This window comes from Lampetra fluviatilis, chromosome 78 (genome assembly GCF_964198595.1).
Source record: "Lampetra fluviatilis chromosome 78, kcLamFluv1.1, whole genome shotgun sequence".
NCBI lineage: Eukaryota > Metazoa > Chordata > Hyperoartia > Petromyzontiformes > Petromyzontidae > Lampetra > Lampetra fluviatilis.
The window spans coordinates 787,470-811,378 of NC_136352.1; the positions used below are offsets into that span (position 1 = coordinate 787,470).

General features: G+C 44.7%; 1 protein-coding gene across 3 annotated transcripts in view; it reads right to left on the reverse strand.

Moving 5' to 3' along the window:
• The window catches only part of LOC144953565 (uncharacterized), a 60,063-nt gene that overhangs the window by 13,758 nt on the left and 22,396 nt on the right, over positions 1 to 23,909 (reverse strand). Inside the window, exons 2-3 of one of the 3 annotated variants that reach the window (XM_078884146.1) lie at positions 17,091 to 17,170; positions 15,157 to 15,255 (exon numbers count right to left, since the gene is read on the reverse strand). The gene's annotated coding sequence lies outside the window, so the exon portion shown is untranslated. Of the gene's footprint in view, positions 1 to 15,156; positions 15,256 to 17,090; positions 17,417 to 23,909 lie in introns of all 3 variants that reach the window. The other 2 variants (XM_078884147.1, XM_078884145.1) reach the window with 2 other exon arrangements.

Below are 23,909 nucleotides of genomic sequence, written 5' to 3' on the forward strand. Positions count from 1 at the left end.
TTGTGTGTATAGCACGGTGCGTTTCGCATGGTGTGTATGGTATTGTGTGTATAGCATGGTATGTTATTGTCTGTATACCATGATGTGTATAGTAGTGTGTTTCTGGTATTTTGTGTACGTTAATGTGGTTATCATGGTGTGTATGGTATTGTGTGTATGGTAGTGCGCGCATAGCATGGTGTGTATGGTGTTGTGTGTATATTATGTTGTGTATGGTATAGTGTGCATAGCATGGTGTATCTGGTATTGTGTGTATGGTATTGTGTGTATAGCATGGTGTGTATAGTATTGTGTGTATAGCATGTCAGTAGATACTACTGTTAAGTCGATAGATACTACTGTACAGCCGGTAGATACTACTTTAGAGTCAGTAGATACTACTGTAGAGGCGGTAGATACTACTCTATGTTTTTTTTGTCACGTAGGAAACAAAAAATAAAAAATAAAAAAATCACGTCTTCAGGTGGGACCATCACAGCTGTCTTTTGCATTTCTCAATTTAAGAGAAATTCAAAAGACAAGATCTTACATACTGGTTAAGGGGAGGGGGGAGGGGCTTATCTAAATGTGGCAGTCAGGGACTGGGAGGGTGGGGGGCGGGGCTAGAAGGGAAGGTACAAATGAAGAACCTCACAGGGGGTACGGCCGATGTTGGCTGCCAAAACCAAAATAGCAGCACTGTTAAACGCTGGGGATGTCAGCAACTCGGTAAAATAGACTAGTACCTGTCAAATAAGATGGTACAAATATGCGTAGTTAAATCTTTTTTACATGGTTAATAACATCTTTCAAATGATTGCTCAATTTGTACCCATCATCACGGTTGAAGTAATGTCTATGTTTGTATATCTGGATGGCTTCGTGGACAAACCTTTGATGGTAGCCAGAAGGTTTGCAGAGCACCTTGGTCTTGGAATAGACAATGTCATGAGGGCCCACAGCATTGTAACAATGATCGGCAACGGCAGAAGACTGTTTCAGATCTGTCTTATGCTCGCGGACACGATCAGAGACATGACGTTTTGTTTCCCCAATGTAACAATCACCACAGATGCAACTCAGTTTATAGACTCCAGAGTATTGCAAGTCAGGAATGACATCTTTCACAGATGGGATTAGATCACGGATTGGATGTTCTGTACTGAATCGGACTTGGATCTTATGTTTATTTAGAATTTGAGATATTTTTGGTCACGCCTGCTATGTATGGCAACGTGATGGTTTTGATCAGAGTTTCAGGTGGTTGTTTCTGTATGGTGGGAGAAACAGCTTGGCGGATAGTACGGTCAGAGTATCCGTTCATCTTGAGGGCCCGATATACATGTTTTAATTCACTGGCCAGGTGGTGTTGGTCAGAGATGCAATGAGCTTTGTGGTATAGTGTTTTGATAGTCGATGTAGCCCTCAGAGGCATAGGACACATCCATGCGGATGTAGCAAGAGCTGAAATAGCCACGATTCTCAAGAATGCTAAAAAACCCACTAGCAACATTAGCAAAAACGAACGCTCTCAACTCGCGAATTTAAAAAGAGATATGATATAGTCATCTTCTCGGCCGACAAGGGCAAGGCTATGGTTATCATGGATAAAGGCTCATACAACAACAAAATCCTGGACCAACTCAATGATGGTAGTTACTCCAAAATTAAAAGTGATCCTACTAACAGCCTAACGACAAAAACCAACAAGATCATCACTAGTTCGACTTCCCTAATCGAACCAACCAAACGTCTCTCCCTAAAACCCTCGGCTGCAAGACCTCCCAGATTCTATGGTCTTCCCAAGATCAATAAAGAAGGCACCCCACTACGGCAAATAGTGTCCACGATCAACTCTCTTACCTACAAGCTAGCCCGTTTTCTATCAGATACTCTGCTTCCCTTCACTGGCAAGACCACTTCAGCAGTACTTAACTCAACCCAATTGGTTTCTATGGTCAAGGACATGGTACTGTCTCCTGACGATATCCTCGTCAGTTTTTATGTGGTATCCCTGTTTACCAAAGTCCCAGTGCCTGACACCTTAACAATAATTTAAGATTTGGCCCAACATGGACTGAACTCGGATGTACCTGCACTGGTTAGGCATTGCCTCACCAACACTTACTTTTCCTGGAATGGCACCTTCTACAAACAGAATGAGGGCACACCTATGGGCTCCCCCTTGTCACCAGTGATAGCCAATGTTTTCATGGAAAAGTTTGAATCAGACGCCATCCAGACGTCCACCCTGCGTCCTTCCCTGTGGAAGAGATATGTGGATGACACTTTCGTCATTTGGCCACATGGCCTCCCAGCATTGAATAATTTCCTGGACCACATCAATTCCAGACACCCATCCGTCAGATTCACCATGGAAGTGGAGAAAGATGGCAAACTACCATTCTTGGATGTGCTGTTTGAGAGGAGACCTGATGGATCCTTGGGACATTCTGTCTACAGGAAGGCCACCCACACAGATTCCTACTTGAATCCTGATTCCCACCACCACCCGGCTCAAAATAATTCTCTCATCAAAACACTATACCACAGAGCTCATTGCATATCTGACCAACACCACCTGGCCAGTGAATTAAAACATGTACATCTGGCCCTCAAGATGAACGGATACTCTGACCGTACTATCCGCCAAGCTGTTTCTCCCACCATACAGAAACAACCACCTGAAACTCTGATCAAAACCATCACGTTGCCATACATAGCAGGCATGACCAAAAAGATGTCCAAAATTCTAAAGAAACACAAGATCCAAGTCCAATTCAGTACAGTACATCCAATCCGTGATCTAATCCCATCTGTGAAAGATGTCATTCCTGACTTGCAATACTCTGGAGTCTATAAACTGAGTTGCATCTGTGGTGATTGTTACATTGGGGAAACGAAACGTCATGTCTCTGATCGTGTCCGCGAGCATAAGACAGATCTGAAACACGGCAAAACTAAGTCTTCTGCCGTTGCCGATCATTGTTACAACGCTGTGGGTTCTCATGACATTGTCTTTTCCGAGCCATCCAAATATACAAACATAGACATAACTTCAACCGTGATGATGGGTACAAATTGAGCAATCATTGGAAATGTTATTAACTATGTAAAAAAAGATTTAACTATGCATATTTGTACCATCTTATTTGACAGGTACTAGTCGATTTTACCGAGTTGCTGACATCCCCAGCACTTAACAGTGCTGCTATTTTGGTTTTGGCAGCCAACATCGGCCGTGTACCCCCTGTGAGGTTCTTCATTTGTACCTTCCCTTCTAGCCCCACCCCCCACCCTCCCAGTCCCTGACTGCCACATTTAGATAAGCCCCTCCACCCTCCCCTTAACCAGTATTTAAGATCTTGTCTTTTGGATTTCTCTTCACTTGATACAGTAAATTTAGCTGTGACGGTCCCACCTGAAGACGGAGACTTGTGTTGCCTCCAAAACGTCGTGATTTATTATTATTTTATTATTATTTTCCTACGTGACTTTACTGAAAAAAAACCTAAGAGTATGAATCCTTACAGTCACGAAAGCTTCAAATCTAGAATCGGTAGATACTACTGTTAAGTCGGGAGAAACTACTGTTAAGTCGGTAGATACTACTGTGAAGTCGGGAGATGCTACTGTAGAGTTTGTAGATACTACGGTAGAGTCAGTATATACTACTATAGAGTCGGTAGATACTATTGTAGAGTCGGTAGATACTACTGTAAAGTCGGTAGATACTACTGTAAAGTCGGTAGATACTACTGTAGAGTCGGTAGATACTCCTGTAAAGTCGGTAAATACTTCTGTAGAGTCGGTAGATACTACTGTAGAGTCGGTAGATACTACTGTAGTGTTGGGAGATACTACTGTTGAGTCGGTAGATACCAATGTAAAGTCGGGAGATAGTACATTAAAGCCGGTAGATACTACTGTAGAGTCAGTAGATACTACTGTAGAGTCAGTAGATACTACTGTAGAGTCGGTAGATACTACTGGAGAGTCGGTGGATACTACTGTCAAGTCGGTGGATACTATTGTAGTGTCGGGAGATACTACTGTAGAGTCGGGAGATACTACTGTAGAGTCGGTAAATACTACTGTAGAGTCGGTAGATACTACTGTAGTTTCGATTTAAAGCTTTCGTGACTGCAGGGATTCATCTTCTTGGTTCTTTCGGTAAAGTCACGTGACTTTACCGAAAGAACCAAGAAGATACTACTGTAGTGTCGGAAGATACTACTGTAGCGTCGGTAGATACTACTGTAAAGTTGGTAGATGCTACTGTAGAGTCAGTAGATACTGCTATAGAGTAAGCAGATACTGCTATAGTAAGGAGACACTGATATAGAGTTAGTAGTTATGACTATAGTCAGGGGATACTACTATCGAGTCAATATATAGGACTATAGATTCAGTAGATTCTACTGTAGGGTCAGTAGTTACTACTATAGTCGGTAGATATTGCTATAATCAGCAGATACTGCTATAGAGTCTGCAGATACGACTATAGAGTCAGTAGATACTGCCAGAGTTAGTAGTTACTACTATAGTCAGTGGATACTACTATCGAATCAATAGATACTATAGATTCAGTAGATACTACTGTAGTCGGTAGATACTGCTATAATCAGCAGATACTGCTATAATCAGTAATAATAATAATAGTTCAATTTGTAACGCGCGCAAATTTTCAGACGTAGTGGCCGCAACTCAGAGGCGCGGAGCCAAGCTCAGAGTCGCTCAAAAGCATGATTGTAGAGGTGAGTTTTTAAGTCTCTCTTGAAGGAGGAGATTGAGGTGATGCTGCGAATGTGCAGAGGGATATCGTTCCAGACTGTTGGGGCTGCCACCGAGAAGCGGCGCATAGACATGACCATCCTGGATCTTGGTATCAAGAGGAGGTCGTGAGTCGCGCTGCGCAGGCATCTGCCGTGTGCTGAGCTGCAAGTTGTCAATAATGAAGGTACGGCGGGCAGGCGGATATGAAGGCATTTTGGCAGATGCAGGCGGTCTTGTATGTGACCCTACTGGCGATGGGTAGCCAGTTGAGAGCACGGAGACAAGCTAGTGAGTCGAGATGGGGATGAGTGTGTGCTATAGAGTCTGCAGATACTAATATAGAGTCTGTAGATACTGCTATAGAGTTAGAAGTTACTACTATAGTCAGTGGATACTACTACAGTCAATAGATACTATAGATTCAGTAGAAACTACTTTAGTCATTATATACTACTGTAGAGTCAGTTTTTAAAACAATAGATTTGGTTGATACTACTATAGTCAGTAGATATTACTGTATAGTTAGTAAATACTACTGCCGTCAGTAAACACTACTACGGTCAGTAGATACTACTACGGTCAGTAGATACTACTGTAGAGTCAGTAGATACTACTATATTCAGTAGATAATACTACAGTCAGTAGATTCCACTACAGTCAGTATATACTGCTGCAGAGTCAGTAGTAACGACTATAGAGTCGGTAGATGCTACTATAGATTCGGAAGATGCTACAATTGAGTCGGGAGATATGACTGTAGGGTCGGTAGATACTACTATAGTCAGCAAATACCACTATATTCAGTATAGACTGCTGCACAGCCGGTAGATACGCAGGTTATCAGCCCTGCGGTTTTGCCGCCAAATTCATCCACTTCTAGCTCATAACTGTCCTCTCTGCATGTGCACGGCTCACCTCTAAACACACACTGCAATATTTATTTTAAAAACAGTTACTATTTGTGTGCTTCTCTTCACCAAAGCCGATTACAATAATTGATGCCATTCGTACAAGTGCTGTAATGGCTGCATCTAGAGCTAATGATACTCATGAACACAAAGCGAGACAGCATGCTACCTATGCTACACCTACAGCTAATTAATCTCTTGAACACCAAGAAGCAAGACAGCATGCGACCCGTGCTGCTATGCCTGCACCTACAACGAATGCAACTCCTTAACAGCAATAAGCTACACAGAAAACTAACACAGCATAAATGGCTGCTGCCACAGCTAATAAAACTCCAGTCCACCAACAAGCAAGGCAGCTTTCTAATAGCACTACAATGGCTGCACCCAGGTGCCTAACCTGCAGCCAAAAGGAAAAATCGTCTTTTCCATACATTCCTCTTCATTTACACTTATGATCCATTCGTTGCCATTCGTTCCATGTCTACTTCTTGCAGCTACTGCCATGCAATGCCATGAAAAGGAGACCCTCCAGGGCTATGCTGCAACACTACCATGGTTCAGCTGCCTAAAATTAATGACCATCCCGAGCCTTTTCATGTATTGATACCTGCCAACATTACGTAGGAAAGCCATTTCCAAAACAATATAAGATAGAACTCATGCTTTCAAATAACATGTTTTGGCACTGACCAACTCATCCCAACATCTGGCTACATGCCCAGATTTAAAGTGTAGGGCCAGATACAAAATCGCATTGGCAGTCTGCTGCGACTACCTAACCTACATTACCACACTTCTACTTGCATAATCAACGATTTTTGGGTTTAGATCGCGTTATTTATAAATGTGTCGTAACCCTCCACCACCCGACACGGCCAATCAGTAAAAAAAGTGTCACGTTGACAAAAGACAAATAGTTCACTGCTTTAGCCCACCGGTGTGTTGAAGCGTGAAACCACAACATTTACAATTTGAGTACGACGTTTCGCTGGTAATTGCATCCAGCATCATCGGGCAATTCGCCAGAATGGTGAGGCTCTGCTGTGTCTCCCGTTCTTATATAGAGCAGCAGCAGGGTGACGTCATCATTAACTCATTAACTCATCAGGTGCAAAGATTTGAGGGGGGGGGTTATTGTAATTATATACTTGATTAGTAATAAGGCTATTGTTACGATGCGAGTTGTAGATTAGTAATCATTTGGAATGTGTTCTATTGTGATTATGCTACATTAATAATCAGTTAGTGCTTGTTTCCCTTATAAGGAATTGTAATGCATCTTATTTAATAATACGCTTCCAGGCCGCACTAAGCCTGTAGCTGTCTGAGCGATTAAAGTTATTTCTGTTTCTCTCAATCTCAATGGATTCTCTAATTAGTCTTTGCCAGTAGTAACTAAACTAGTTTAGTAACTAGTTTTACTACTGGCAAAGACTAATTAGAGAATCCATTGAGATTGAGAGAAACAGAAATAACTTTAATCGCTCAGACAGCTACAGGCTTAGTGCGGCCTAGAAGCGTATTATTAAATAAGATGCATTACAATTCCTTATAAGGGAAACAAGCACTAACTGATTATTAATGTAGCATAATCACAATAGAACACATTCCAAATGATTACTAATCTACAACTCGCATCGTAACAATAGCCTTATTACTAATCAAGTATATAATTACAATAACCCCCCCCCCCTCAAATCTTTGCACCTGATGAGTTAATGAGTTAATGATGACGTCACCCTGCTGCTGCTCTATATAAGAACGGGAGACACAGCAGAGCCTCACCATTCTGGCGAATTGCCCGATGATGCTGGATGCAATTACCAGCGAAACGTCGTACTCAAATTGTAAATGTTGTGGTTTCACGCTTCAACACACCGGTGGGCTAAAGCAGTGAACTATTTGTCTTTTGTCAACGTGACACTTTTTTTACTGATTGGCCGTGTCGGGTGGTGGAGGGTTACGACACATTTATAAATAACGCGATCTAAACCCAAAAATCGTTGATTATGAACAATATTGGTCGCGAAAGCCTACGTGTTAAATTCTACTTGCATGTCTGACAATACCAGACAGGCTCACCAGCATTGCAAAATGTCATCAACACCAAGATGCAAGTCCTATTTCTGTGGCAAGACATGCTCCATAAGGAAAACTCTCATGTTCACAGTTTCAAGTGCCCCATGGAGAAGATGACTTCAGAGTACAATGTTGTCATTCATGCAGACTAAACTTCACATGGTCAATATGAGTGCCACTTAAATGTACTCACAACATCTGAAGTATCTTTCGTTCTGACTGCTGAAAAATATGGCACTTGAGGCATCGTCTTGTAACTGAGGCACAATACCCTACACAGAATTGGAACAACGATCCTATGATGCTCTTCAATGTCCACTGATTTTCTGGCAAGGTGATGACCGGCTACCATTTCCTACTTCGCCAAACTGACGCAGAAACAGGCTTGCCAACACAAAAGAAGATTTCTGCCATGGACTTCTTTGCCTTCAGGATCATAGTGCGAAACAGCAGCTTCAATCTCTTCTTGAGATGCAAAGAGCTATATTGTTTGGGTCTTTCGGTAAAGTCACATAGATAGGTTGAAAGAAAATAACAAAAAACAACGACGTTTCACAACACAAGCGATCATCATCAGGAGGAGAAAAGAGGAAAGCTGCTGAGGCACTGTTTTAAAGGTTTAAAATGGGTGTAACCCAAGGGTCATAAATGAAGTGGGCGGGGCTAGTGATGTTAATGTGAGAAATTAGCATGTTAATGTCAGATCGGAGAGAGACGAATAAAACGACAGCGTGGAGGTGGCTATGTTAATGTGAGAGATTAGCATGTTAATGTAAGACCCAAAGAACATTAATTCCTGCAGTCACGAAAGCTTTAAGTCAAGATGCAAAGAGCTCTTCCACCAATTTGTTGTCGACATGTATGTCACAATTGAAGCTTCATTCGATTAAAAACATCAAATGGCAACAAATCCAACATTGTCTATCCTGAAGCTCTCCAAGTGTAACAAAACTAAAATCTGTCCTCATTATGAAACAAGCAAGCCCTGCGATTGTATAACACTACCAAAAAACCATGACCAAATACACATTTAACAAAATCATTGGCATAATTAAATTATTCCAATAAAGCCAGCATGGCAAGACATTGTTCTTAAGTTGATGACCGAGAACCGTGCGAAGCTGGGTAACTTAGCTAGTACTGAAAAAATACGCATACTTCCGATGCTAATGATTGTGCATGAGTGAGGAGCGGTAGTGCAATGCTTAGCGTACTGCGATATGAACCCAGCGACATGATTTATATTCCCACTCATGCCCAACACCAATGATGGAAATCTGAATCAATTCAAACATTATACACGACATACAACTCAAACAATGAAAATACTACACGAATAAAATGTTCATGGCTAATAACTACAGTAATAAAAACATAAAATATACAGTGCGATACGGCGAAAAGTGCGTGTAATTTGCATTCGCATCAGATCGTCAAACACAGGTTGTGGAAACAAAAGGGTCGTACGTACATCACCCCATGTAGTCTTCGAGATGGAGTGGTAAGTATCGTACATTAAACGACTTTTTACAGGATATGTATTTTTGTCTATTTTGATGTTTATTTGTGCTAATTTCAGATGGTAAACAAACTTAAAAGACAAAAACAGAAACACAACACCTAAAAACGTTACGCAAGAATGTGCAAAAATAAGATATTTTAAAATACAAACACATAGTTATCTACCCAGCATGCGACCGTACTTACAAAACACACGCTCTAGTGAGTGCGTGAGTGAGGGAGTATGTGAGTGGGGGAGTGATTGAGTTTGAGAGTGGATGGATGAGTGGCAGAGTGTGTGAGCAAGTGGGAGAGCGGATGGATGAGTGAGTAGGTGTGGGTGAATGGTTGAGTGAATTGGTGAGTGTGCGAGTGAGTGGCAAGTGATTGAGTGGGTGGGCCATTGAGGGAGTGTAATTGTGGAATGCATTGATTTCTGCAGACCGAGTCACCCTTTAAAATAAGCTTCTTAGCTCAATTAGGCCGCTGTCGGTAGCCTAAAAGAGGCCTAGAAATAGGGTTTCGTTCCACCATTTGGGGCACTACCTACTTTTTTATATTTAACATCAGAAATATATAGAGATTCCTTAGGAAAAAGTTCTCCGCACACAACCTTGCAGTTTTGAGAAAAATGATGCTAAAGGTGCCCATTTTGAAAAAAAGGGAAACCATAGGGAATTTTGCACTTTCAAACCTGTTTATCATATAAACCCAAAAATGCAGAATTACCACTTGAAGTACAAAATAAACCAGTTTGAAATGTGTGATATACCTGAAGTTGCTATATATGCACAGTAAACATGATAAGATTATCAAAAAAACTTCTACTCTTGCATTAACATCCCAATTACTTCTCATTATGCTGTTCCAATTCAAAGGTAATATTTGAGGTAAAATCTGAATAACAAATAGAATTAAGCCAAAATATAATATAAAAAAAACACTTTTCAAAATAACACATTTAATGGTGAATTGTCAATTCGCATACACGAGCAGTAACTGCACTACATGTACATATTCACAGGAATAATTATTGTAAACAAGATTTAATTTTGATTTATTTATATTAAATATATATGTCCTATATTAATTTTATTATCATATACACATCACTAAATATCAAGATCACTGTCCTCACTATCAGATTCACATGAAACAATATCCTCAATTAATCTCACATTATCACAATGAACACATTTACATAGGTCAGTGCAGGCCAGGCCAGCCTTGTGGCATGAGCACCTTCCACATGTACAAGTACCAGACTTACACCCACAGTGGAGTGACCCCAAAATCTGTTGAGGAGCTGGATCTTTAGTCATCCATGATATGATGAGATCACCATCCTTGACAATCCATCCAAAGCCGTCTGGACTGAGAGCATTTATAAAAGGATCCAATGCTCTCCTGTGGATTGCAGCTTGGTAGTTAGCACGCTTGAAGTGCTCTGTAAGTGCATCTTTTGTTGGAGGTAATGCCTGTTCGGAAGAGGCCTGGACACAGAACCTATTGTATCTGGCCAAATTAACATCTGATACCTTTTCTCCATACAGCTCACACACAAAACGTTCTATGGTCACAAATGTGGTGCTGTCCATTTCAAATTGTCTCCCAAGAGCAACAAATGCACTGATGTACTCTGCATTTCCAGACACTATATTTAGTGGTTTCTCTTTTCCTTTCCCATAAAAAGGAACTAGTTGAGTCACAGCCAGTGAATGTGTGTAGTCCTATCAGTGCCTCTGTTAGTGAAGGACCCAAAGTAGAACCAATAGCCTGGAGATCTAACATTCTTTGCCTGTCTTTTGTTCCTGTCAGAAAGTACATCTTTGCTGAGGGAAGCTTAGCCATTATTGAAAGTGAAATGATAGCAACATCAGTGTCAGGACTCTGGATGATTATCTTATTATAAAGTTCACTCCAGGCATGTTTTGCATAAAGTAGGAGCCTCGTGTCAGCTTCTTCATGGTCACAAGTCAAAGATTCTACCTCTTTGACAGACATAATGCCATCTTTAAGAGTGAGTTGATGACATACATTTCTGTGTGCCACAAAGATAGCTATGTCTTTTCCAGCTGCTTGTAAAGGCACAGTTCTCCATGTCTCAAAGAGAAAGTCTGTCAAGGCTTCTTTATTTTCACTACTGGCTAGAAACTTGGTCCACTGACTTGGAGTCTTCTGCTTGATGCTGTATATTTGCAGTAATTGTTGTCCAGTAACAGCACGTCTTGATCGTTCAGCATTTTTGATGCTCACTGCCGGGTAGCGATCAATGACAAAATCGACCCTTGGACAACTGAACTTTCTACCCATCTTAATCATAAGTTGAAGAAGATCATCAGCAAGCTCACCGAATGTGTCTGGTATATTCTTGAAACTCCTGATCAATGCCATGCCATCTAGCAGTAGGGCACCATTATCACCAACAGTCTTGTTCACATGACAGTCCTTGTTCTTTGATTCTAAACAAGCTAGAAGAGCAGCCTTATTTGTTTTGGCTAATGAACCATCAGTGCTTGCTAGCGGGGATGAGATATTGCCAAGTGAATGTCAGAATCTCTTTCAAGTTTACAGACTGGGATTGACTTATCACTAATAGTCGTGCAAAGAGTCTCCTGTCATTTTTTAGAATGACTTGATTTCAATATTTTGTCTTGGATGATTTCTTCATTTGATCCCCAAACGTAGTGAGCTTCAAGGACTTTATTGGAGAGAAGAAGTCTGTTTTTGATGACTGGACTCGATCTTGGATGAAAATTTTCAGAGCTGTTTCACCTTTATCACAAGCACTTTGTATGTCATCTCTGACAGTCTTTGTAGCAACAACACCAGAGCTAATACATACAAGATCTTCACGAGGCAGGAAGGGATTGATCATAGACTCAACCGCTGAAACCAAAGATATAACAGCAGCATTGTCTTTTGCAAATCTTGTTGCATCCAACTCTTTATGACCCCTCTCTTCATGTTGCATTCCAGCCATCATTTCACACTGCCTTGTGATTGCAGAACGTTCAGGATGAGACAGTATCCATCGCTGGACGGCACCTCTGTTCAATGTTATCCCAGTTATGCCGCCTTTGGTCTTTGAATCACGGTTGCAGGTTTGTTCTATTGCTTGGTCACAAGCTATGGATGAGAACCTGTTAGCATCCTTACGCTGTACTGTCCAGTTTCCTTTTGCAGTAACTTCTTCATAGCAGTGTGGATGAGTCTTTGGAAGATTGATTATCTCGACCCAATATGCTGATAGGTACCTTGCATAATTTTGGCGGTCATATGCAAAATACCATGCCAGCATACGTCTCACTGTTGCTAAGTGAAGGCTCCAGTCAGAGTCTCTGGTTGCTCTAATGAAACTCAGTAACAGTTGAACCATTTGAATGTATGAGCTCCAAAGTCCAAAGGTGGGATTAACAGAGTTCATCTCATGTACATATCTATCATAGCAGGACAGCATATCTGATAATATATCAGACACTGAGTTAGATGAAAATTCTGCCTCAGACTTGTACTCTCATACTAGATCTTCCATGGCTGATATGTAACGAGTGTGCTGTTGCTCAGGAAGGGACTGAAGAAATGACCTCAACCGCAAGAAATGCATTGCCTCAAATAGGAGTTTGTGTGCACGAATGCTACGGTTGTAGTGATGTCCACTAATGACTCCATTTATTGAACCAACAGCTACCACATTTGATTCAATCAGCATATCCTGTAGTCCTGCTTATTTGAAACGTTTGCCTATCACTGCCATAAAGGACATGGCTGTGTGGAACTCACCTAGTCTTGGGATGATACGCTGCTTCAGATTCCCACCATCTTTTCCGACATGAAGAATACACTTTACGGGTGTTAATCGAGCTTGATCGCCGCTATCAGATAAAGCTGTGCTGCTTACGTCCTCCTCCATGTTTACATGTGCGTAGTGATATTGGCTTGATTTTGGCTCTGACCTACTTACATTTTCGATGCTGATTGGTTGAAAATCTAGCTCAACAGTTTTATGTCTCAATACGCAGTCAATATAGTGCGCCAATAAATTAGACTTTTCTCATTAACTGCAGGATAATGCATGGAGAACTTTTTGCTTGGATACCTTTTATTAACGTTGAACATATTGAGCAAAAGAAAACGTAGTGCCCCGTTTGTTGGAACGAAACTGAACGATACAGCTCACGTACAGCGGCCTAAATGGACTGCACTCAGGGCTTAACCAAATCTGACTGAAAGAAACGTATGGACTGGTATCGTCCAAATATAACAATGCTGAAAAAACTGCGCACAGATTACTCAATCGCCAATTCATGCAGAAGCATCACCTCTTCCCCGACTGCAAAACTAACTCGGCAGAACGCTCCTGAACTTGAGTACTGAGACTTGGTGTGGTCATGTACTCGAGTGGGCACCATTATGACGAGATGTTAACTACCTCTCCTGGTATAAAGGAAAGCGTAGGTTCGATCCGGACCATGACGCCTTCTGTTTTTTTAGTTTTCATGTTTCTCTCCCCGTGGTCACATGGATTTTTCTCCGGGTCCTCCGGGTTTTCCCTCCCCATTTCGTCAACATCACGCGTTTGGAGTATTTGGCTGCTATAAATTTCCACACGATTATAAGCCACTGTTGTGGGCAGGTCACTTCTGAAAAAGAGCTCAGTGGGTTTTGCCACGGAAAACAAAAATGGTCGGCATTTTTAAAACATCGTTTTAAAGTAATCAGCCAGGTTAAGACAAATTAAACTTAAGAAGAAAATTAAAGCAAATACAATCAGGCGAGGGCAGGGGATAAGGGCCCGCATGGCTAGGCCCCACGTTGTAATCGTCCAACCTGGACATCAATTCCATACTCGCTGCTACTACATTGATATCCCTACGAGATACGAGAAAGTGAGTCTATACCTGTGTAATAAAGGACTCTGTCAGGCGATGTAAGTCTCCGTTCGTCCTTTATTTGGGTTCTTCTCCTCCACACCCCGCTGGCCTCCTCCTCGGACCAGCATCGTCTCTCACGCGCCCCGCGCACTCGCTTCCTCCTCAGCTCCTCCGCTCGTCCTTTCACCCCGCTGGTCCTGACACGGGACCAGCGTCTCCTCTCGCGTGCCACGCACGCCCTGCTAGCCACTCCGCTAGCCCCGTGTGCCCCGCACACTCTGCTAGCCACTCCGCTAGCCCCGTATGCCCCGCACACTCTGCTAGCCTCTCCGCTAGCCCCGTGTGCTCCGCACACTCTGCTAGCCACTCCGCTAGCCCCGTGTGCTCGGCACACTCTGCTAGCCACTCCGCTAGCCCCGTGTGCCCCGCACACTCTGCTAGCCACTCCGCTAGCCCCGTGTGCCCCGCACACTCTGCTAGCCACTCCGCTAGCCACTCCGCTAGCCCCGCTCACTCTTCTCGCTTCGCACACCGTTGGCCGACGGTGTGCCAAACCCCATCAGCCCCATCAGCCCCGTGGCTGATGGCGCGGCGGCCACCCAACGTGGTCCCGCCTCTTCACTCCATCGAGTGGCCACGATCCCCGCTATAACCTCTCTCTCTCACGTGACCCTGACTCCTCCCTTCCGGATCGTCAGATCCGCTCTTCTCATACTGCCCTGCTGGCTCCACCTCCAATACCCCGGGTCGTGTGATTGGGCTAGAGTCCAGCAGCAACCTCATTCACGCTCGCATTACACCTGGGTAAACAAGAACCACCACCACCACGATATGAACTTCTCAGCTCAGATCTGTGAGTGGCGAGAAAAGTGGTAACCAGCCCTGCATGGCTTTGCCCCACGCTGCAATGTGTTAATGATACAACCTGGACATCGATTCCACAACTATGCGACTCAATTGATATCCCTACGAAAGAAAGAAGCGAGGCTGTACCTGGGTAAACAACAACAATCACGGCCACAATGTTAACTTCTTACCTCAGGTCAGAGTCAGCAGAGATCCATGGATTCGACTTCGTGACCACTTCATGGCTCCAGCTGGTCTCGTGACGTCACGCGGAGTCGCGAGCTCAGAGGCTGAATGGGGAATGAGATGAATTTATTTTATTCGTTCATTTGGTTAAGAAAAACATTAGTCCTTAAGCTTTTTATGAAAAAAATTATCTGCAGCATAACAATTGTAACATTGGAGACACATTAGCAAACACATTCGACGAAAACAACATTTAAATCGTAAAGTGGTGAGTAACTGGTGTGGTGTGTGAACATCGCCACTGGGGAGACAAAGGTGAATCCAAGTCCCGGGCGAAGCCGGGTAGTAAAGCTAGTTCCATATATAATGCGATACAGTAGTCCGCATGTACTACTGTAGTGCTAGCAGGTACCACCACAGTCACTATGCACTGCTGTCATCATAGCAGGTACCACCACTGTCGCTTGCCCTGCTCTAATCATAGCAGCTTACACCACAGTATGCATGCACTGCTGTAGGGAAAGCAGGTACCACCACACTTTGCACTGCTGTAATCATAGCAGGGACCACCACAGTCACTATGCACTGCTGTAGTGAAAGCAGGTACCAAAGTCTGTACGCACTGCAGTAGCTAAAGCAGGTACCACCACTGTATGCACTGCTGTAATTATACCAGCTACCACCAGTCAATATGCACTGCTGTCATCATAGCAGGTACCATCACAATATGCACTGCTGTAATCATAGCAGGTACCAGCACATTCAGTATGCACTGCTGTTGTTAAACCATGTACCACCACAGTATGCACTGCTATCATAGCAGCTACCACCAGTCAGTATGCACTGCTGTACTGATAGCAGGTACCACCACAGTATGCACTGCTGTATTAATAGCATGCAGCGGCTGGGTACGGGTACCAATTTGCGGCCCTGGTAAGGCCGGGTACGGGTAAGGAATCAAAACCCGTTTGCGACCTCTGGTTGACACCTGCTAGCCGTAAAAGGAATCACGGGTACGGGCACAGTAAAGTACCAACCAATCAGAGAAGGAGGTGTATCTGGGGCAAAGTTAACAGGTGGGGTTAGCCGAGATACTGCTCAAAGGTTCCACCAGAGGGTGTGGCAGGAGGCGGGGCCTGGCCCCGCCTGGGGGGATATCAGGGGGAGCGGACCCGGGGGCTCGTCGCTGTTCACCAACATCTCTCTCCGGCGTCCGGCCACGTGGAAGATCTCGTGTGGTTTCCATCGCCGTCATCGTCACGCCGCCAGCCAGCGGCGTAGCCGAGTGAGGACGATGGGACCATGCCGAGTGATTGGCAATGTGTGTAGCCAGTAGAGGTGTTATTACCTAGAGTTATACTCAGTGCGAGGAAGAACAAGTGTTGGCCTGTGTTGTGCCCACTGTGAGTAATAAAGAAGAAGAACCTTCTACACGACGTGTCGTGGGAAGTTGCTCATTACACATGCATCAAGATAATTTTGATTATTTAGCTGCGATAAATTTCAACATAAGCCACTTCATTAAGCTAGCATTTGTGGTCAGATCGCTTCTGAAAAAGAAACGTAGCTTAGTGGGTCGTTCCTGGTAAGAAAATTATCGTTCAGTTTTTTTTGGTATATCTATTTTTAAGTGGCTTGTTTACCTTTGCTATACTTTGCAATCCTATAGGTTTTTGTATTGTGTGTTAGAATGTTTTGATCCGCCCCTACTGGGCATCTGTGAAAAAGAGCTTTATAGCCCGTCGGATTCTTTCAGTATAAATACATATTCTGATTCTGCTCAGCTGGCAGTGGTGATGCTGCCCAAAACAAAACATTGCGTGCTATGGCAGCATTAGTAAGTCCTGGTAAACAGCACTCAAACAAACTGTATATTTAGTGTCAGTGTACTTTGTGTTCGAGTGTGTAATGACTAGGTGTACTGTATGTGCGTGTATACTCTGGATAACGTGGGGAGTGGTAGTCTCGCGGGATGACGTCACCATCAGTCGGCGCCTCCCCCTCTCTCTGGCGATGACTCTGAAAATGCATTCCGGCACAGTGGACTTGAAGGGTTTTTCTCCTGTGTGTGTTCTCTAGTGGCTCTGAAGAACTGATGACCATGCAAATGCCTTGTCACACAGTGCACTTGAAGGGTTCCTCTCCTGTGCGAGTTCTCTGGTGCCGTGTCAAATTTCCAGTACAATCCGTGCTGTATGCACACTGGTCGCATTGTTGCCTTTTGTACTGAGCTGTGCCGAGTGTCTTTGCTCCATCATACCAATTCTGCAGAGGAAGCGCAGATGCAAACAGAAAACAAATATCCACACCTTTTGCGTCAGTATCGAGGCACAGAAGAATGCATATATATACAGTCACACATGACTTACACGTCTATACTTATTCTTATTTTCATAATACAGTGAAAAAGATTCCCCAATTCATCACACGGGCTGTTAAGGCACACAATGAGAGGGCCAATGGTCATGAACATGCTTGGAAGCCCTAGTATCTCCAAAATAAATGTCAACCCAAAACTCCAAGCACACAATTTTGGCTGTCTGGCTACAAAAAGAATATTTATAAAAGCAAAATTCATCTAAAATAGCAAAAGGTGTTGAAAATAATATTTGTATTATGCAGAAATCGATAAATTAATGTTTAATCGCAACTTATAGGTGTGAAGCCAGGCTCAGATTTGCTTGAATGCATGGATTAACAGATCTAACGTTAGCTGCATATGTGCTGTGTTAATTTCTGACTGTATCCATTCTTAGAAAAAGTTCCAGAGGAAAACAAAAATAAACTATTTTTTTATTTAACCTCCATGTTCACTAGTTAATATACTTTACTGCAAATACAAACTTTACACTGTCAGACACAGGCATGGTAAAAATGTGGTGGTGTGTCCAGAACCATGCCTGGCCACCTTCATCTGCTCAGTATTAATGCTTCCTCACTTCACCATGTAATTAATTTAAGATAAATCAACATAGCATAGGCCCACAATAAGTTCAGTTTTCACTGCTCAATCGTGTTTGCTGTCGGTGATAATCAAACTCTAATTGTTGAGTTCATAATGTAGTGAAATAATTGCGCCACCGCTGCCAAGATAGATAAACTCTTACAAATAAATACATTGCACATGGATAATTAATATTTTCTATAAAAATCAGCCACAATTCATGACGAATTGGAAGTAACCTCATCAGTGCTCATGCCATGACAGGTGCAATTTAAGGCCATGTCAGTGTGGATCCCAGTAGGTCATGGGAATGATCCAGGTGTCAAGGGATGACTGACAGATGCACCAGCTTTTGCCCCCACTGTCTTGCTGGGTTTTAGGAAGCCAGTGTTCCACCCATTCATGTGAGCGTCGCTCTTCCGACCTCATTGTTGTTGAAGAGCAAATACCTCCAACTGCCCTGCAGCATAGCTCACAGGCCTCCTCCAGAGGCCGATCTTGACACTCCTGGTACCAGTCATCTGCAGGTCTGATCACATCCTCCAATCTATTCTCTAGCCAATGGCATGCCTGTTTAGCCCTCATATCTTGACTAACAGAAGCTGCTTGAGCATGCGGTGTCTGGGAATGTGGGATTCATGGCCAAACCAATGCAGCCTTGCCTGCTAAAGAGACTCACTGATTATATTTAATATTGATATCTTGAGGATCTGTAAGCTTCTATTACAATATAGTCTGGTTCAATAGAGGATGGCTCATAGGCAGGCCAGCCTTCATTGTATAAGCCAGCACAGACGGTCATTTAAATAAGTTAATATTGTACAACCACAGAGAAAGGAGTAATATCTGTGGCCAAGAAAAGTCACAGCTTTGTTTGCTCATTCCTTTATAAATCTGCTTGTCCTGGTGAGGGTAGCAGTGGCAGCACGTTGAGTAGGGCGGTCTAGGCCTCCCTTTCCCTTGCAACAGACTCCAGCTCTTCGTGGGGAATTCCCAAGCGTTCCCAGGCCAGCCGAGTGACATAGTCCTGCCAGCGTGTCCTGGGCCAGCCCCAGGGTCTTCGCCCAGTAGGAAATGCCTGATAGAGTTCCAGAGGGAGCCCATTGAGGAGCATCCTTACATATATTCTATATTGATATCACCCCTGGAGCAAGGCCCAGGGGTTGTGTTCGCCAACAAGCGCCTTGTGGCCGGGTGACTCACGTAACCTGGTCGGGCCCAGCCTGAAATATCTACGTGGCACTATCCTGTTTGCCCGCCATCCGCAGGACGAAGGGTAAGGGGCGGGTGCGATGCCAGTATGGCAGGGAGAGGGATGGCCCCATTTCATGATGGAATAATCCATAAAAAGATTCCTTAACTCCATCTCATTGAGTAGCCATTACCAGATCATCCTCAGATGCAACAGGGTTGACCAGCAGGAAACGATCCCTTAACTATAACCAGGCATAGATAAGCATATTATTGTAACTGCAATGAATGCAATTAATTGTTATGCCCATTGTGAGCTTCTCAAACTACATGATTATTGAAGATCCTATGTAATGTAATGCATGAGACCAGAGTGAATTTCTGTCACAAGCCGAGTTGAACAGGAAATGGCTCCAAACTCCTGGTCACGCAGCTTTAGACACGCCTGCCCAAAATCATAAAAAGCCTCAACGAATGTGAGCAGAAGCAGAGACATTGAAAACTAAGAACCCAATGCCCCAAGCCTCTTTATGGTACTAATAGCGGTTAGTACCCGGCGTTGCCCGGGCAAAAAAGGCAGCTACACATGTAGTTACACACGCAAATCGACTAACACGCACACATAGAGTTACACGCACAAATGGACTCACACATACATACATAGACTGAACAACAACAACCGCCATTCGCCACTAAGTGGCGGTGACGTCACGACAACGCTTGTGCCAGGCTATGTGCACCTTGAGGCCACGTGAAGTGTCGAATGCCCGCTGGCAGGAGGTCACGGAGCAAACCCAGATGGCACAGGTCGACTGACTGAGACGACTGGCTGATGCACCACCTGTGGCCCCTACTGTGGCAACTTTCTGTGCTTTAGCCACGCGGCGCTCCGCTCATTGTTGTGAGCGTCGCTCCTCCGCCCTCCGTTGTTGTTGGAGGGTGACTGCCTCCAACTGCCCAGTAGCGTCCTTCAGGAGCCTCCTCCACAGAGGCCGATCTTGACACAGCTGGTAGCAGTCATCCGCAAGTGGACTCAGCTACAAATCCTCCTGTACCACATAACTCCATGTCTTCTCCAGCCCCCTGGATCCGGCCGAACAAAAGCTGTGCGGGCTACATGACTCAAGCAACGCAGCCTTGCCTGCCAGAGGTCACCGATGGGACTTGGTCCACATCTTTCAAGGATTTGTGAGCTCCTCACACAATGCAGCCAGGTTAAACCCAGGATGGATCGTAGGCAGGCCATCCTAAATGTTTCTAACCGGCGAAAATGTTCCATTAGGGGGGTCCAAGTTTCGCAAGCATAGAGTTTGGAGGGAATGACCGTGGTGGCCGAGAAGACCTGAAGCTTCGTACAGAGTGATAGAGCAGGTAGCTTCCACACAGCGTTACGCAGCCAATGAAAAGATAATGCAGCTCGACTTATTTGGAGTGAGACCTTTGCTGTTAAACCGGAGCCGGTCATTAGCACACTGGCAAGGTATGGGAAACTCTCCACTGTCTCCACAACAGCCCCATCACCAATTGGGAGTTGTGGGGGTGAAGTGTCCGATGGTATAAAATAGCCAGGCAGGTGCTTAGTTTTGGTGGGGCTGATGGTAAGGCCCCACCTGTTGGTGGCAAGCTCCAGGTTCAGCAGCAGCACCTCGAACTCCTCCGAGTGAGCAGCAATTAGCAGATAATTGGCATACATAACGTGGTTGAGCAATAGGGAGCCATCCCTTGACTGCACCCGGGCATCGATCAGCCTCTCATTGTACCTGTAGCAGATGGTAATTCCTCCGAAGTACGTGGTAAAAATATATGTAAAATAATGTGGGAGCCAGACGTCCCTGTTGCACCCGAAGGTGTAAAGGGAATGTCTCTGACTCACGGCCACGTAGTTTGACACGGGGCCGCTCACCATCATGAAGGTCCTTAAGGATCGTGAGCAGAGGGTCAGGGACTCCGAAAGCACGAAGAACAACCCAGAGACAAGGCCTACTGATGGTATCATAGGCCTTGACCAGGTCAATAAAGCACACACATGGACTAAGACGCACACAAGGACCAACAGACACGCAAAGAAATGGACTTACACTAACGAACATGGAGCCACGCACACACGGCGACTAACACACATGCACATGGACTGACACACATACACTTGAGATATACACACACATGGTGTCACACACACACATATCGACGTACACACATACAGCAACTCTCACACACACACATAGACTCACACACACATACATAGACTGACACACATTGGCGTACACACACATACACATATGGACTCTCATACACAGACATATACTTTAAATAAAGACGCATGGAGTAACACACACATATCAAGTCACACACATGCATTGACTTACACACACATCGAATGACACGCACACATGTATGGACTTATACACACACTAGCGGTTAGTACCCGGCGTTGCCCGGGCAAAAAAGGCAGCCACACATGTAGTTACACACGCAAATCGACTAACACGCACACATAGAGTTACACGCACAAATGGACTCACACATACATACATAGACTGAACAACAACAACCGCCATTCGCAAATAAGTGGCGGTGACGTCACGACAACGCTTGTACCAGGCTATGTGCACCTTGAGGCCACGTGAAGTGTCGAATGCCCGCTGGCAGGAGGTCACGGAGCAAACCCAGATGGCACAGGTCGACTGACTGAGACGACTGGCTGATGCACCACCTGTAGCCCCTACTGTGGCAACTTTCTGTGCTTTAGCCACGCGGCGCTCCGCTCATTGTTGCGAGCGTCGCTCCTCCGCCCTCCGTTGTTGTTGGAGGGTCACTGCCTCCAACTGCCCAGTAGCGTCCTTCAGGAGCCTCCTCCACAGAGGCCGATCTTGACACAGCTGGTAGCAGTCATCCGCAAGTGGACTCAGCTACAAATCCTCCTGTACCACATAACTCCATGTCTTCTCCAGCCCCCTGGATCCGGCCGAACAAAAGCTGTGCGGGCTACATGACTCAAGCAACGCAGCCTTGCCTGCCAGAGGTCACCGATGGGACTTGGTCCACATCTTTCAAGGATTTGTGAGCTCCTCACACAATGCAGCCAGGTTAAACCCAGGATGGATCGTAGGCAGGCCATCCTAAATGTTTCTAACCGGCGAAAATGTTCCATTAGGGGGGTCCAAGTTTCGCAAGCATAGAGTTTGGAGGGAATGACCGTGGTGGCCGAGAAGACCTGAAGCTTCGTACAGAGTGATAGAGCAGGTAGCTTCCACACAGCGTTACGCAGCCAATGAAAAGATAATGCAGCTCGACTTATTTGGAGTGAGACCTTTGCTGTTAAACCGGAGCCGGTCATTAGCACACTGGCAAGGTATGGGAAACTCTCCACTGTCTCCACAACAGCCCCATCACCAATTGGGAGTTGTGGGGGTGAAGTGTCCGATGGTATAAAATAGCCAGGCAGGTGCTTAGTTTTGGTGGGGCTGATGGTAAGGCCCCACCTGTTGGTGGCAAGCTCCAGGTTCAGCAGCAGCACCTCGAACTCCTCCGAGTGAGCAGCAATTAGCAGATAATTGGCATACATAACGTGGTTGAGCAATAGGGAGCCATCCCTTGACTGCACCCGGGCATCGATCAGCCTCTCATTGTACCTGTAGCAGATGGTAATTCCTCCGAAGTACGTGGTAAAAATATATGTAAAATAATGTGGGAGCCAGACACCCCTGTTGCACCCGAAGGTGTAAAGGGAATGTCTCTGACTCACGGCCACGTAGTTTGACACGGGGCCGCTCACCATCATGAAGGTCCTTAAGGATCGTGAGCAGAGGGTCAGGGACTCCGAAAGCACGAAGAACAACCCAGAGACAAGGCCTACTGATGGTATCATAGGCCTTGACCAGGTCAATAAAGCACACACATGGACTAAGACGCACACAAGGACCAACAGACACGCAAAGAAATGGACTTACACTAACTAACATGGAGCCACGCACACACGGCGACTAACACACATGCACATGGACTGACACACATACACTTGAGATATACACACACATGGTGTCACACACACACATATCGACGTACACACATACAGCAACTCTCACACACACACATAGACTCACACACACATACATAGACTGACACACATTGGCGTACACACACATACACATATGGACTCTCATACACAGACATATACTTTAAATAAAGACGCATGGAGTAACACACACATATCAAGTCACACACATGCATTGACTTACACACACACATCGAATGACACGCACACATGTATGGACTTATACACACACTAGCGGTTAGTACCCGGCGTTGCCCGGGCAAAAAAGGCAGCCACACATGTAGTTACACACGCAAATCGACTAACACGCACACATAGAGTTACACGCACAAATGGACTCACACATACATACATAGACTGAACAACAACAACCGCCATTCGCCACTAAGTGGCGGTGACGTCACGACAACGCTTGTGCCAGGCTATGTGCACCTTGAGGCCACGTGAAGTGTCGAATGCCCGCTGGCAGGAGGTCACGGAGCAAACCCAGATGGCACAGGTCGACTGACTGAGACGACTGGCTGATGCACCACCTGTGGCCCCTACTGTGGCAACTTTCTGTGCTTTAG